Source organism: Podarcis bocagei (assembly GCF_964188305.1).
Source record: "Podarcis bocagei genome assembly, chromosome: 1".
NCBI lineage: Eukaryota > Metazoa > Chordata > Lepidosauria > Squamata > Lacertidae > Podarcis > Podarcis bocagei.
Window position 1 is genome coordinate 65811596 of NC_138125.1, and position 16741 is coordinate 65828336.

The window sequence follows — 16741 nt, forward strand, 5'->3', positions numbered from 1 at the left end:
CTTGCCTTTGCGACTCTCTGTAAGCCACGCTACCAATGCAGCACCTCTCCCTTGCTTGTTCTCCGCTGGCCTTGAGTATTTGTGCGTGACTGAAATGTGTCCTAGGAAGTATAATAAAGTCTCTTGCCAGCCTGCATGTAGAGAAACCTTTTGCATGGCTGGAATGTAGCTTACTGGACAATGGCAGAAATCGCACCCATTGCCCTGCCTACATTTTGCCATAGCCCACTACTGTTGGTGTGAATGTGTGAATCTGGCCTCAGTCTACACTAGAAGAGGGGACATGCATATTACAAGATACACAGTGCTGCTGGTGAAAATGATGACCCCCTGTTTTCCTCATTCTTCTCAAATCAAGTGCAACTTGCCCCACATGCTGAAATTATTAAAGGTTACTGTCCACACCCTTTCGCTGCACAGAAACTGGTGGTTAGGTAAAACCTCGTTCTAAACTGTTCGGCAGAGTTTATCTACTTTCTCTCACGGAAGTGGTGAACAAGGACGAAATTGTTGTAAAGGTGACTCACAAACTCTGTGAAGTCTCAGTCGAGAGATTTTATTCCCAGTCCGGGTACAAGCATTAGGTAGCAAAGATATTTTCAACTGTTAAAATAAACAGCAGTTAACAGTGCACTTTCAAACAAATGTCTCTCTTATCTCCCACACATCGTAAATTACAGGAACAGTCCTTCAGCAAGTTTTACAGGCAACACTCTTCGAACAAACATCTGCTATCAAGCATCTGCAAAAACGAAGCCAAGTGGTCTTCTTCTTCTTCTTCTTATTGGCACTTCCAGCTGATGCTAATTAAAATCAGAGTGCCACTCCCATATATAAAGGAAAAACTCTGGAACCTTCTAGAAGCTTTCTACTTGTTTCTGGCAGAATGATTCCCTAACAGAAACGTGTGTCCCTCCCACCACACTAGCAGTTATGTGTTATGAGAGGAAGAAAACATACCTTCCAAGGATGCCATGGCCCAGGATAAATTGAACTGGGATTGCAGGAAAGGGAGAGAGAAAATCAGCACCGAGCTGCCATTTCCAGCTGCAGCCTGTGCAGTTATTTTACACCTTACTGAATTATTGCATGGTCGTTGCTTCCCCACTTGCCAGACAAGGCTTGCTGCTTCTACTTCCTTCTTCTTGGTTCCTGCATTCTGGCTGCTTCCTTGCACTGCCACAGCACTCACCTGCTCTTGCCTCCTTCCCGTCCCCAAGAAAGCCTTTGAATCCATCTCAAACTCACCACCCACGTGTAAATGGGAAAACAGACCTGTTACAAATGTATTTTTCCATTTCAGGAGGCAGAGCTACTGCTCACTAATGTTCTGGTTAGGGGGAAAATGGCTCAGCATAAATCATTTGGCATGGATACGTACATCAGTGTGTTCTCTCTCTCTCTCTCTCTCTCTCTCTCACACACACACACACACACACACACTTACTAGAGTCCAAGCCATAGAATTGTAGCGTTGAAAGGGACTCTAAGGGTCATCTGGTCCAACCCCCTGCAATGCAGAAAACTCAGCTAAAGCATCCATGACAGATGGTCATCCAGCCTCTGCTTTGAAACCTCCAAGGAGGGTCCACAACCTCCCAAGAGAGACCGTTCCACAGTCCAAGTCATGTTGCACCAGTTCCTTATTTCATCTAAGACTTCCACTTGTCATGGCATCTTCTAAAGCATCGTGGCAGAATTGGCCTGCTGGAAAAGCAGAGAGAAATCTTGAGTTACTCCTAAAATTATAGAGCTGGAAGGGTCCCAAAGAGTCATTTAGTCCAATCCCCTGCAATGCAGGAACCATGTCCTTTATGTTACATGAGCAAAGCAGACCAGTGAAAGAAGCAGAAATAAGATAGTGTTTTGTGTTTTTCTTATAAATTCTGGTGGTCTGGTTGGGGTTTTTTGCATGCAATTTGATGGCATCATTTAACTTCTGGCTGCTCCCCCGAATTTGTCTGTCCTAGCTCCCCCTGAGGCAGCATTGCCTCATGGGAGATTGCTAGCACTGAGTAAGAAAACACATTGAAAGAGTTAATTCTAGTCCTCTTTGTTTCCTTTCTGCATTCCTTCGCTGCGGGGAATGTAGCCTTACAGCCATTTATGCTGCTGCAGCAGCAACAGCAGGGATTCTGTGCGAGCGCTCTGTGTGAATGCAGGGTGGAATGGTATCTTCTCTGAAAGAGCCAGCAAATTGAATTACTTGATTGGTGAAGTAAGATGGGGTAGGGGTTGGGGGAGAGAAACATGTCCTCAAGGGTAGACAACAGAACATACCCCTTATGGAGAAAAAGAGCTGATGATATCAACAAGGACATTACATGGGAAAGAAGGCCCCGTCTTCTGCCTCATCAGTTAACTCTGTTACAAAGCCACGCAGAGCAACTGATTGAACAGGATCACACAAACAGGTGTAAAAGCCAGCAGGGATGCCAGCACTGGTACACTGTATCTGGACTGGGGGCCCTGCATCTCCCCCCCCCCCAAGAATTGCTGCTTATGTACATATATTAACTTAGCCTAGCTTACCTCACAGGGCTGTTGCAAGTATTAAAAGGGGATGGGAGAAAAACATACGCAGCCGTAAGCTCCTGGGTGGAAAAGGAAGATAGAAATGTATGTCACAGAGCACATTGTTAAACTATGGGGTGCATAATGATGGCCACCATCTTGGATGGCTTTAAAAGATTAGACAAATTTGTGGTGGATAAGGCTGCCTGTGGCTACTAGCCACAACATTTATGTTCTACCTCCTTGTTGGCTACCACAGAAGGAAACCACCCTGGGCGGGGTTCAAGGCAACCTATGGAGACTTGTCTACTTTCTATCTCCTACCACAGCCTGCCGCCTGGATGTTCATAGATAGCAGTAAGCATCTTAGTCTGTGAGACAGGCTGGCCACCCAGAAATACACACCCTGCTGCTCTGAGGTACTTGGTGGAAAGTTCTGACCCCACAACTCTCAGGTCCTGGTGAAACTCCAGAAACCCACTCCTTCCTCTTATCCTTTTTTCAGAACAGATAATTTTCTGCATTTCTTTCTTTCCACTTCTCTCTGCCTCCTCTCAGGGTTGGCCCACACATGAGGCAAGGTGAAATGACCATCCCAGGTGGCAGGATCCACATGGGTAGCAGATCCCAATGTCAATCTTTCCACCCCACTCATTCCTGATATAGACCTTCACTCACCCCTTTTTTCCTGGCAGGGAGCGGGGGCACTATTTTGTGGTTCACCTCAAGTGCCAAAATTCCTTGGACCAGACCTGCCTCCTCCATTTCCCAACTTTCATAATATCTCTGCTTTTGCACAGCCATTGCATTCAAGTTTTCCACAGTTTGTATAGGTTTCTATTGCAGCTAGCTAGATCCCTAGCATCACTTTCCACTCCTTCTCCACCTCTACCTCTGTCACATCAACAAGTTAAGTGTCTGCTGTTGCTCCCACCAAAGTGAGTTGTGAAGCCCATGCTCAATTTTACTCAAATGAACTTTCCTACAGTTATTGCAAAAATTATATGAAACAATAGAAAGGATATGATTTCATGTCCTTTGTTACATTTCTCAGAAGCATTATATCCACATATATAAAGAGTTAAGACGTGGGGCATGTGGTGTAGCTGTCGCACAACACACCAAGCACACAAACAGCACATCTCCATTTTTCAGCATCGTTTCAGAATCATGTGAATTGACCTTTGCCCTCTGGCAAATCAAACATGTGAAGAACCAGCGTTGCTATGTTCTGGATTTCAAAAGAGAAAGATTCAGACTTCTGACAGGCTTTGAAAGATGGAAGTGTGCTATTTCATCTACTATGAAAATTGGCTTTCAGCTACAGAAAGTATGGCACTATGTAAAATGATAGATTGCATACATTTGATACAAGCAAACATCAAGGACATCTTGTCGTCAATGTTTATCACTTTTGCAGCAGTCTTCGTTTTGAGACATGATTCAGTACCTGCTAAAGACTAACAAATATTTACATGAACAATAAAAGGGTGCTTCATGGGTCCGTTTAATGTGACGAGTGTTGAAGTGGGATGTGCATCACAAACGATTACATAATTTGAAACCTGTGCTGTATGACAACTCCAGATTCTGTTGTACTTCTTCAAGATGGCTACTGCATGGAAGGCAGTTGAAAAGGTTGGAATGCCTGTTCTTACAAACCATTTGAAAACACACCATGGTGGGCCACAAGTAATCTGTGGGTTTAATGGAATGATTGCTGGAGCATGCATTACTTTACCATTTCAATTCCACATATTTTCTCAATGCTGTGATGTAGGTTGTGCTGGGAAACAATAATTTGCCCAATAGACTTCAGAGCTGAGTTGGAATTTGCACCTCATTTTCTCCGAAAATTTGCTCTAGAGGATGGGAAATCTTCCACAACACTGCAAGAGGTGGCCCGGGGTAGGGTAGGGGAGTACAGAGAAAAAGTGGAAATGGGAGAAAATCACCTCCCCCTCTTCTGCTGGTTGTAGCTCCTGCTAGATCAGAACTCCTTGAAGGAGCTCATTCATAGATGAGCAAATCAGGACCCAAGCCACAGTGTGCTGTGCTTCTGAGAACCCATATTGTGAGTTCTACAGTTCAGAAAAGGAATGCACTGTTTAATAGCCACCCCCTGCCTGTGGAGCATTTTTAAGATGAAGGGACGGAACCAACAGGTTTATTTCTATAACTAAGAGTGTCATGGTGATTGAACACGCTATTTTTGTAGGTCAGGTCATTGCACAAACTACCTTGCCGGCTTATTAGTGTAAACCAGAGGAACTGGCAGACTGCTGCACACCTCAGCACAGGATGGTGCCCAGTTCAATCTCAGAGGTTGTATTTATGCAGCAGAAAGATATAGAACTCATTAACTTGTTTCCCCTGCGCAAGGTACTCTTTTCCCCTGGAAAGAAATATCGCACATTGACAGAACTGTATTGTGAAATGCTTCTTATATGCTGCGCCCTTCCCCCTGCAACACCCTCAATGCTCTTATGAATGAAGGTAGTGCTTTTGTGGTTTGCTGATATAAACAGGATAGCAAAAAAACAACAACAGCTATTTTAGTGGTTTTATCCTGGGAAGATGTAAGCTTTTAGAATCTGACACCATTTACAAGTAGAGCATCCTGGCAAAAATGGACCACTTGGCACTCTTTCTCCAAGGAACTTAATTCAAGCTGGTACTGAGTGCAATTGGGATAGGACGAGCGTTCGCAACTAGGCAGGAGAAGGAACAGCAACAGTCAGAATTCATGGTTCATTAAAACGCTGTTGTTTACCATTCTCTCTGTGGCTGTCATAATCAATCACTCTTCTTAACAGTTATTTGCTAATAAATGCTTCTGCTTTTCATGCTTCAATATACACAGCACGCAGGAGCCATTTGTCACTAACGTTCAACAAAAGAGCCCCTGCTGTCAGGTCACACAGCATCAGCAAGACATTTTATATTTCAAACGGGAAAGTAAAGAAATTTTAGTGTGTGGGACCAAAGATTCAGCAAAGCCCAATGGCCTTCATTTCCCTCCAGATAGTATATTTTAAGACAGTTGTGGTGATTTGCAGTGTTATTAAAGGTACCCCTGCCCATACGGGCCAGTCGTGACCGACTCTGGGGTTGCGTGCTCATCTCACTTAAGAGGCCGTGAGCCAGGGCTGTCCGAAGACACTTCCGGGTCATGAGGCCAGCGTGACGAAGCTGCTCTGGCGAGCCAGCACCAGCACAGCACACGGAAACGCTGTTTACCTTCCCGCTATAAAGTGGTACCTATTTATCTACTTGCACTTAGGGGTGCTTTCGAACTGCTAGGTGGGCAGGAGCTGGGACCGAACGACGGGAGCTCACCCCGCCGCGGGGATTCGACCTGCCGACCATACGATCGGCAAGTCCTAGGCACTGAGGTTTTACCCACAGCGCCACCTGTATCCCAGGCAGTGTTATTAGCATTGGATAAATGCTCGTCTTCACCAGCACTGGGTAGGGTCCAAGATTGGGTGGTGGGGTCCAGTGCGTGTCGCATGTGTGTGATGTCACATGTGTGATATCTATCAAATGATGTCACACACGTCTTCCAACGCCGTGCAGGCTGGACTGACATGTTCTAGCAGAAGGCTGTTTTGGCCTGCGCTGTGTCGCAGACCCTCCAAGGGCCCCTATTTTAAAGGGATGTCCCTGTTTTAGAGAAGTTGTCCCCATTTCTGATTTGATCCCAGGACTTCCTGCTTTTCCTCAGGATGTCCTTATTTTCATTGGAGAAATGTTGGAAAGCATGGAGTTATCCGACCCCCAAGTCGTCGGAAGGCAATCCTGTATGGGGAAGTTTTTAAAATGTTTAATTCATGGGTATGCAAACTAAGACCCAGAGGCCGGATCTGGCCCAATTGCCTTCTAAATCTGGCCCGTGGACGGTCCAGGAATCAGCGTGTTTTTACATGAGTAGAATGTGTCCTTTTATTTAAAATGCACCTCTGGCTTATTTGTGGGGCATAGGAATTTGTTCATTATTTTTTTTTTCAAAATATAGTCCAGCCCCCCACAAGGTCTGAGGCACAGTGGACCGGCCCCCTGCTGAAAAAGTTTGCTGACCCCTGGTTTAATGTTTTATTATGTTATATATATGTATATGTTGGAAGCTGCCCAGAGTGCTGGGACAAACTAATAAGATGTGTGGGGCATAAATAGTAAAATTATCGTTATGGAATGGGACATCCCTATTTTCATCGGAGAAATGTTTGAGGGTATGGTATCAGGAGATACTGTGATTAGATCTGTGCCTTTATTTATCTGACTTGTAGGCTGGCCCCAGCTAAGAAAATATTTTCCCAGGGAGGTTCATGAGGTATGGTAGAAAAGGTGTTCATGTGGGACATGCATGGTACTGAATATAAGATCACATATGTTATCATCTTGACATTCCTAATATTTTTCAGAAACTGGTGTCTCACATTTCATTCTTGTTTTGCCTCCCTGTACAATACAGAATGGCTGGAACATGTCTTTCCTTGAAAAACACCATGGAGCCCACTTGCATCCTGCCCGTGCAACTGCAGTGGGAGTCAGCAATCTGTTGCATACAGCAATGATATTATTTGATCGTATATTGTATTATATAATTTAGTTAACCAAACTGTGTCTCTGCTTAGTAGAGAAGCTTTCTTGAAAAGTGGGGTCTGTGTTTACTATGCAAATAAGTAAATTTGAATTAAATTACATAGAAATCATATGAAATACGGCATGATCCTTTTGACGTGCAAGAGTTTTTGCAAAAATGGATTTCGGGTCTTTGTGAGTCACTTGGGTTAGAGGAAATCTCATGACCATTTTTTTCTGAGAAACCCATTTGGGGGTGGTTTTTGTCTTTCTTGCTATTCAACCAATGAACAATATGAAGGAGAGTGTGATTACATAAATTCCATTTTTGTGTGTGAGAGAATTGTGCAATATGGGGCAAGATAACACACAAAGAGACACTGCAACACACACACACTTCTAAATACAAGGAATTTAGCACATAGGGGAGGCTTCCTTCATGGCCACACCTTTAAAATACGTTAATATTGTCTTTCATGGTTCAGTACATCTGTTTGTTATTTCCACAATTCATCCTGCTTTCAGCGTCCATCTGATGAATTAGCTCATCTGAGGTGCCTGAACTAAAAATAGACACTACATCTGTTGAAGTGAAAAGCTTGAATGACTGGCTGTAAAAATCACTACCCAGAAATTCGCAAAGCTGATCAGGCTCTTTCCTCTGTTATGAACATGACAGAGAGCAAGGGAAAGAGAGGGAGAGAAATACACAGAAACGTTCTTTCTGAATTAATAGACTTCTGTTTTTCTTATGCTGGTTGGTCAGAAGATGCTGCAGAAACAAATAACATCAAGAACCTGAAGAACAATTGTTGCAGAATGAATGAAAAGACCACAAAGTGAAAAGACCTCCATAATGTTTCAGTAGAGTCACAGTAAGAAATCTTATTAAGAAATGCTTTTAGCAAACTTTGGTCCCCTGCTGTTGTTGGACTACAATTCCCACCATCCCTAGCCAGCAGGACCTCATCTTGTATTTAGAAGTGTGTGTGTGTGTGTGTTGTAGTGTCTCTTTGTGTGTTATCTTGCCCCATATTGCACAATTCTCTCTCACACAAAAATGGAATTTATGTAATCACACTCTCCTTCATATTGTTCATTGCTTGAATAGCAAGAAAGACAAAAACCTCCCCTAGATGGGTTTCTCAGAAAAAAATGGTCATGAGATCTCATCTAACCTTTTGCTCACCTTTTGCTGAGAGCCAGTGTGGTGTCGTGGTTAAGAGCGGTAGTCTCGTAATCTGGGGAACCGGGTTCGCATCTTCGCTCCTCCGCATGCAGCTGCTGGGTGGCCTTGGGCCAGTCACACTTCTGTGAAGTCTCTCAGCCCCACTCACCTCACAGAGTGTTTGTTGTGGGGGAGGAAGGGAAAGGTGAATGTTAGCCGCTTTGAGACTCCTTAAAGGGAGTGAAAGACGGGATATGAAATCCAAACTCCTCTTCTTCTTCTTCTTTAGCAAGCAGTAAGCTCCTTCTATATTTATGAAATTTCTCACTTCCTGCCCCCACATACATACATACGCATATGCACATACACACCAACTGGCCTCTTGCACCTTGTTAAATACTTCCAGTGCAGTATTCCCATCCTTAGCTTGCTTAGATGCTTTCCCTCATAGAATCTGGCCTACAAGCATCCTGTTGCTGACAGCTTTATGTTCTGAGAAGTTGGAATGTTTCTGAATAATCTAAGATGCCAATCGTATCCAGGAGTTTGACCATGATTTCTTTAGGCTGCAGTCCTATCCTCACTTACCTGGGAGTAAGCCACCTGCCTGAATTCAATGGGACTTGCACCTGAGTAAGGTTGTATTGTTAGTATCATTATTATTATTCACATCCAAACTGGTCATGTAGAAAAAGAAATGAAAATTAACTGAAGAAACATAAAGAAGTAGAACATTAATTCTGGAAATTAATTCTCAAAGATTCATTTCTAGAAATTAATTCTCAAAAATGAACTTTCACACATTAATCTTAGGCAATCACGTAGATAAACAAGGTGTCTGAAGTAGTGCAACATAAGGCACGGTGACTCATGGAAGAATAAAGAAACGAAATGGTGCACATTTTCTCATCCACACCATGGACTGTGCCAATCCTGAATGTATTGAATTTGTGACCATTATGCTCATTCGCCTTCAGTAGAAGTGAAGCTCTGCTGGATTAAGTACAATTGCCTCTGGTCTATTTTTGGGGAACTCTGCAATGTGTTTAAGTATTTCCCTCCTCCTCCAGACAACAGGGACAAGCCTAACTGCCTGATATGTGATGCTAATAACATTGTATCATAGATAAGAAACCATCTCTTAATAACTCACCTCACAGAAGATGCTGTCAGTGAATGCCATGCTATGGGTTGCTCTACACATATTTTGGGAGTTCCTCCCATCTATTTGCTCTGCTTGTTTGATTATCAGTGACTTGCTACCTTGAAAACTGGATTCAGCATAATGCAATTCCACATATTTATTCAATATTTTTTGTTTCGATCCTTTGCATCCCTCTTCCCCCTGAAGTGGTAGAAAGCACTGTTGATTATTGTGCTTATCAATGTGCTAGGCTCAGCTCCTCAGACATGATTCAATTTCTTTACTTGTTTTGAGGCATAAGTATATGTAGGAATCCGTGAGCTGCATGAAAAGCAAAACTCACTCAGCCTCCAGTTAAAGAATGCAGCCTTCAGAACCCACAAGAGCCCTCACTAGAAACAGCAATATTTACAAGTTGTTGCCCTTGGCTGGACCTTATACTCAGAGGCACTGAGGAGCCCCTTACTGTCTGTGTTGTTTTTCTTTTTAAAATTTTTCAGTGTGGCTGTTTGCAGAACTTCAAATGCTTCGAGCCTGCTTAATCTTTCAACGACAAGCTCACCATGTTTTTGAGAATCGACATGGTACAGCCGTAGCTTGCGTCTTCCACCTCTAACTTATCTTTGTGCAGCTGTGGATTGCTTTTCTAAACCTCATAATCTTGTTCTTGTTTTCATTCTTGGTCTATTTCCCATGCACTATAAGTCCTCTGCCAGTGGCGTGTGTGGAATTCTCCTCAAAGCAAACAACTGCATTATAAACCTCACTCTTCTGTCTATCTCTACTTGGGGCTAATATTGATATCAAAGTAATCAAGCCTTTGGGGGGGGGTTGGGGGGAATCTATTTTCCCACAGGAATGTTACAAATAATTCAGTGACTCAATCAACATGACAGATGGATTTACAAATAGCTTGAAAATGAATATCTAAGCCCAATTGTATTCTCTGCCTTGGTGAGGGGAATGAAGATAAGCTCAAGGAGTCTAGTTTGTACAAGAACAACCAAGGTCTAACATTCTTCTGGGATACTGTAGCCTGAAAGCCAATGAAATGAATATCAGTTATCTACAGAAGGCAGATATTGGGGCTTTGGACGCTTTCAAAAATAGTACAAAATGCTAGGGGTTGTACATTGCTAAGTGTGAATCCCAAATTACAAGGTAAATGAAGGCGATCCATGGAAGGTTCTTAGATTTTCAAGTTGGATTGCACCATTAATAAGGTATCTTGAGTTGAACCAGTGACTTCTTAAGATTCTGAGTGATTCTGTGGTCTTGGCTATTCTCCCCAACCCCCACCCCCCCAAAAAAAACCCAATAGCTGCTGCCTCCCACCCTGCAAGGATTAAAACCTAGATGATTGGGATATGTTATGGTCTTGGTATGGGGGTAAGGGATGAGAGGTGGTGGGATACCATTCATGTTGATCCAAAACCTAAATGATATGGGACTAATCTACACTCGTGAGCTATAACATTTTAAATGAGTTATAAAAATGTCACATCAGAGGGCACTGTAGAGAAGAAGAGGAGGAGGAGGAGGAGGAGGAGGAGGAGTTTGGACTTGATATTTCACCTTTCACTCCCCTTAAGGAGTCTCAAAGCGGCTAACCATCTCCTTTCCCTTCCTCCCCCACAACAAACACTCTGTGAGGTGAGAGAGGCTGAGAGACTTCAGAGAAGTGTTACTAGCTCAAGGTCACCCAGCGGCTGCATGTGGAGGAGCGGGGAAGCAAACCCGGTTCACCAGATTACGAGTCTACCGCTCTTAACCACTACACCTCACGATCTGACTCCAAAGGGAAATTGCATTGGGAACTAATTTTTTTATAGCTTTTTCTAATAGTGTTTTCCAGATCAGTGTAGATTCAGCCATGATTGGGAGTTAGATGAGAACTTCACCTCAGAAATACCAGTTCCCGTTGCCTCAGAAATACCAGTTGCCTCAGAAATACCAGTTGTCATCTATTGATCAATGACATCCGGGTGGACCATTGTTGCTATTACTGCCCAGATGACTGGCAAAGAATGCTGCCAGTATTTTAATTCCAAAGAAATTGGCATTTCTTTAAACAGTTAACATGGTCTTTACCAGGCTTAAGGATAGCAGAAAGATGAGCACCATACATTGAACTTAACAAGGGTCATAATTCCAAAGTCTCTTTATAAGCCTCGGGAAGTATAGGGACCAATCAATCAAAATATGCTTGATTCAATTTAGCAGGAAAACTGCTGGAGCTTTCCCATCCTTTGTATTATCAATAGCATCTTATTTTTTCTACCTCTAATGGCTTTGTGAGAATTTCCTTCTGTTGCATATCTAGCTGTAGGAGAACCAACTGTGAGGTGGGGCGAGGGAATAAATTCTCAACCCCTAGGATTCTTACCTTTCTTGTATAATTTAGAATAGTACTTTGAAACTCTAAATGTATTTCTTTCGGGTTCTATATACCATACTGTGTTCACCATTAATCAGTGGAATAAAATTCTGAGTTCTTTTTTACACAGTCTCGCTCCACTTTCCCATTGCTCTGAGGCACACATGTCAATGCAGATTCCGCTCAAATAGAATGCAGATTATTCAGTTCATATTTAGCACCTTGCAACATTCAGTGTAGAGCTCCAAGGAAAGGGATGCCACAGACTGACTTTAATGTTTTCTCCAAATTTTCCTCCTGCAACATTCTTATGAAAAACATATGCTATAATCCTACCTTGTATGTAAGCCTTGTATGCTTCTATTTCAGTTGCCCAAGATGTGTCCTCCTTGTTTTAAAAATATCCCCAAAGTTGTGTTATAAGTTTTGAACATTCAAAAGTGTAAAGAAAATTAATTACCATAAGCCAAAGGCTTCCACCTCTTTAGATAGCTGCATAGCAAGAGAGACTGGTGCATGATCTGAAAGAGCAATTGTGTCAATTTGATGTGTTGTAACGGACAGTAATAAAATAGAAGAAAGCCACACATAATCTGATCAAAAACAATTTTGATGTACTAATGGAAAAATATATAATCACACTCTCTACAATGTAATATTCTCCAAGCATTAGCCAATCCACATCCAGACATTTATGCCTTCAATGCTGACCTCATTGAAGAATGAGTTTTATAACGGGGAGTATCCCAGGTTTAATTTAATGTCTCTCACATGCCCCTTCCTCTCTGGGTCCATCCCACTGCTGCAATCATTAAGGGAAAATAATATTTTCTTCCACAGTCTCATGAGCTTCTGCATGCAAGATGAATTTCATATGGAATTAACTCAAATTGAAGGAGTTATGCAAATCTGAACAATGAAAGTAGCTTCTTTGTAAGAAATTTAATCTTGTGTGAAGCAGCCTTCAATTATTTCTGCAACTGCACACTTTTCAGGCTGTAAACCTACACCCACATACTTGGGAGTAAGCTTCCTTGAACTTAGTTTATTTGTTTGCAGTTTACTTGGGATTTACTTCTGAGTAGCAATTCATAGGGTTGCATTTTAAAAGACCTTGAGTGTGAAGTACCATCCATTCAGACTGGAATTATTCCAATTATCATATTCAGCCTTTGGATTTTATTATACATTAGTCAATAAAATTAAAGAGCCAGCTCTTATCGGGTGACATTTTCATGTGCAAATCTATCTACAGATGGGTCTAATCACATCTCAACCTTCTCTCTGTGGAAATGAGCTGCTCTTGCTCGTTAAGTCTGCACCATTCACAGGCCCTGTTTCTAATATCTCAGTTAATTTTGTGGCTGTTACTTGGTGACCTCTGCCTAATATTTTTTCATTCTCTTCAGAACACTGCTGCGAGGCAGAACATCACTTTCTCACCAGACAAACAAGAGTGTTGTTTGTTTGTTATATAGAGCATGTAGCTAACATCTTCTAAGCTTTACAGTAATATTTTAAAATGGCAGTTCCTGTCCACAGACTTATATAGTCACAATCAGGGAAAGCCTGTTCTGTTTTGCCACTTGAGGCAAAACAGGGATGTGTTACCCGCTGCCATGCCATGTTCCATTACCACCACTGCTGCTCCTGGAAAGCCCCCCTGTTGCTGAACTCAGTGAGAGCTGGAGTGTTCCACAAGTGTTGCCACTCACCTTCTCTGCCCCAGGGTGGGGAAGACAAGTGGCAATGCCACACACTGGAATTGAATTGATTGAAATACTTTATCGTCACTTGTACAACTTGTATATAGTGAGATTACACGAGCACCCCCCACTCAGCTCTCTTAGTCTTAATTCCTCTCATTTACTGATGCACACCCACCAAAACTGAAAGTCAGTTGCCATGTTGTTATCTTTTCATTCAACAGCATAACATACCACGGATAGAAGCTGTTCTTGACCCTATTGGTGTGACAATCATGCTTCTATATCTACTGCCCGAGGGCAGGAGATCAAGAAAGTGCCGGCCAGGGTGTGAATCATTCCTAAGAATTTTGCTCACTCTCCTGAGGCAATGTTCTTCCACGATGTCATCCAGCGGATTCACGGGAAAGCCCATAATATCTTGTGCTGTATTCACCACCCTCTGTAGGCACTTCCTATCAGTTGATGTCAAACCAGCGTACCACACCGTGATGCAGTATGAAAATATGAATGCCTCCCAATGGCGAAATGAGGCGGGGGGTGGGGTTGATCTGGCAGAAGCAGAAGACGTGGGGCTGTACTGTGGTTATTAATATTGTGCATTTGGAAGCAAGAGGATGCATACAAACGGACGCTTCCTGAAAGAAAAATGGTCCAGTCCAAAAATATGGTTCAAAAGCTTTACTAACACAACTTGCTCCAAAACAGGCTTACAGCAATTATGTTACATCCAGATAGTTGCATAAAATCATGCGCTGATCCTAGCATCAGCTGGGCATCTTATAAATGTTAATTTCTTCTAAGCAGAGCTGAGAACATAACATTGCCCCTCCTGCAAACAAACAACCTGGAGGTTGTTTCCTCCTGGAGAGAGTCATTAGCACCTCACACTCTTCAGGTGGCTCGAGAGAACAAAGACTAACTCACAGAAAATGGATATCCACAAATTAACATATGCATATCCATCTCTTTCATGTGACCTGAGTTAAACACCTCATGTCAGAGTAGCAGAGTAGCAGAGATACAACCTCAGTTAATCGTTTGATTGTTAGGCACTCTGCTGCTCCTGCATAGATTCAATTCAATTTTACACTGCTGTGTCTTCAGCAGTTATTTTCCAATGAAACAACTATACTTAACAGGCACGTGGGGCACTGCCTCTTGCACTTCTGCTGCCTGATACAGGTACTGCACTTCACTGGTGGGCCAGCCCTGGTCACAGTGTGGGAGCCATTTGGGCAGCCATCTTCTCTGCCAGGTCTTTTCAGTGGTGGTCACCATTTCTTCTCACTAGGGAGGCATGCTTGGTGCTGTCTTTATCTATTTGGTGGAGATGAATCAGCGTATAGGGATGAGGTTCAAAAAGTCTTGACATAGTGCCTAGAGAACAACTTGCACCTAAATATCAGTAAGACAAAGGGTATTGGACATTCGGAGGAAGAGAGGGGAACTAGCCCCGTTGTATATCAGGGAGGGCTGTGTGGAGAGAGTCTCTTCCTTCAAATTCCTGGGAGTTTACCTTTGTGAAGACCTCACTTGGAAAATCAATACAACCCAGGTGGTTAGGAAGGCCCAACAGAGACTCCATTTCATTAGGGTCTTGCGTATGAACAATGTCAAACAAAAATTGATCTTCACTTTCTATCGGTCCACAATAGAAAGTGTCCTTTCATACTGTATTACAGTGTGGTATGCTGGTTTGACAGCCACGGACAGGAAGTCCCTACAGAGGGTGGTGAATACAACACATGACATCATGGGCTGTCCCCTGAGTTTGCTAGATGACATCGCAGGAGACCGCTGCCTCAGGAGAGTGAGGAAAATTCTCAGGAATGACTCACACCCCGGCCAGCACCTCTTTAATCCCCTACCTTAGGGCAGGAGATACAGAAGTAGAGTCAGCCGCACCAACAGGTTAAAGAACAGCTTTTAATCTGTGGGCTGTTGGGCTGCTGAATGGAAAAAAATAGTGGTGCAATTGACTTCCAACAAGCACACAGAGCGTGAACAAGACTGAGTGTATGGGGGTGGGCTCATTTAATTTCACTGCACACAGGTGGTGTAGTGACAATAAAGGTTTATTATTATTATTATTATTATTATTATTATTATTATTATTATTATTATTATGGCACCAGGTTATGACTCTTCTTTTTACCTGGGCTTTTGGTCCGTAATTTGAAGGTGGCGTTGTGGCCTCTTTTAGTGTGGTAGGATCAGTAAGTCCCAATCCGTTTCCTTTGTTTTGCTGTGTTTTAACAATTTTCCAACTCAGAGAAGGCATTCTCCTCACTAATCATCCCATTCGTGGATCAGAATCACAGAAAGTTGACAGTACCTCTTACTGCAACATTCAGCCAGTTAGGAATTTGAATGGAGAATGGTGATAATTCAACAGCAATATTTGAAATTCTAGTCAGTCTGTTGTGTATTAACTAGTGTACTAACATGGGAATAGCATATAAAGAAAAGCAACCTGGAAAATCCTGCCCTCACAGAAATGGCATATTGTTAATAAGTGTCCCAACTATATGATGCTGCTGCTAAAATCAAGTTATGCATCATTATGTGTCATGACATAGAAGAAACTCTTTTATTTATATTAACAAAGACTCTCCCATTTATTCCCACTGAATCCTACAACTGTAGAAACAAATAATATGCATTCAAACATTTCCCCAGCGCTTCATTACTGTTTCTCCCAAACCACTGCAGAATACATCAATTGGGCACCAGTCTGCCTTTAATTTTTAAAAGGATTCAGGCCCTGCATTTATGAATGAATAAATCCCACTGAAATCTATGGAACATAATCATGAGTAAATGCATTTAGGGTAGCAACTGGGATGTCAAAGAGCAGATTATCTCTGTTAGAGGCTTACTGACTGCTTGGGCTTCTTACACATCAGGTTATAGAAAAGGAAGCTGTACTGAGAATGCCTTTTTGAATTAAATAAGTGATGTCCTACAAGAGAATGTGGTGTGTGTGCATGTGCGTGTCTGCGTGCGTGTGCAGTGTTTCTGTCCACTTACTGCTTCTCTACCTACTGTTTCTCAGCTTGGAGCCTTAGATGGCGCGGCTCATGCCAGCTGTCTGTCAGCTCAGTCCACACCTTGAGAGTTCACCCTTTTCAGGCAGGGGGCTGCTCACAGTGGAAAGATTTCCCTGACTGAAGAGGACATCTATTTGTGCATGTTCTCCCTCCCCACTCCTTTCTTTTATGTGACACATATGGCCCATTGTTTTT

At 42.7% G+C, this 16741-nt stretch overlaps 1 long non-coding RNA gene across 1 annotated transcript in view; it reads right to left on the reverse strand.

The window, feature by feature from the left end:
* Positions 1–573: 573 nt before the first annotated feature.
* LOC308571530 overlaps positions 574–16741 on the reverse strand; it is a 191428-nt gene continuing 175260 nt past the window's right edge. Inside the window, exons 5-6 of the long non-coding RNA XR_014001508.1 lie at positions 2533–2594; positions 574–1707 (exon numbers count right to left, since the gene is read on the reverse strand). This is a non-coding gene — a long non-coding RNA (uncharacterized lncRNA). The remainder of the gene's footprint in view (positions 1708–2532; positions 2595–16741) is intronic.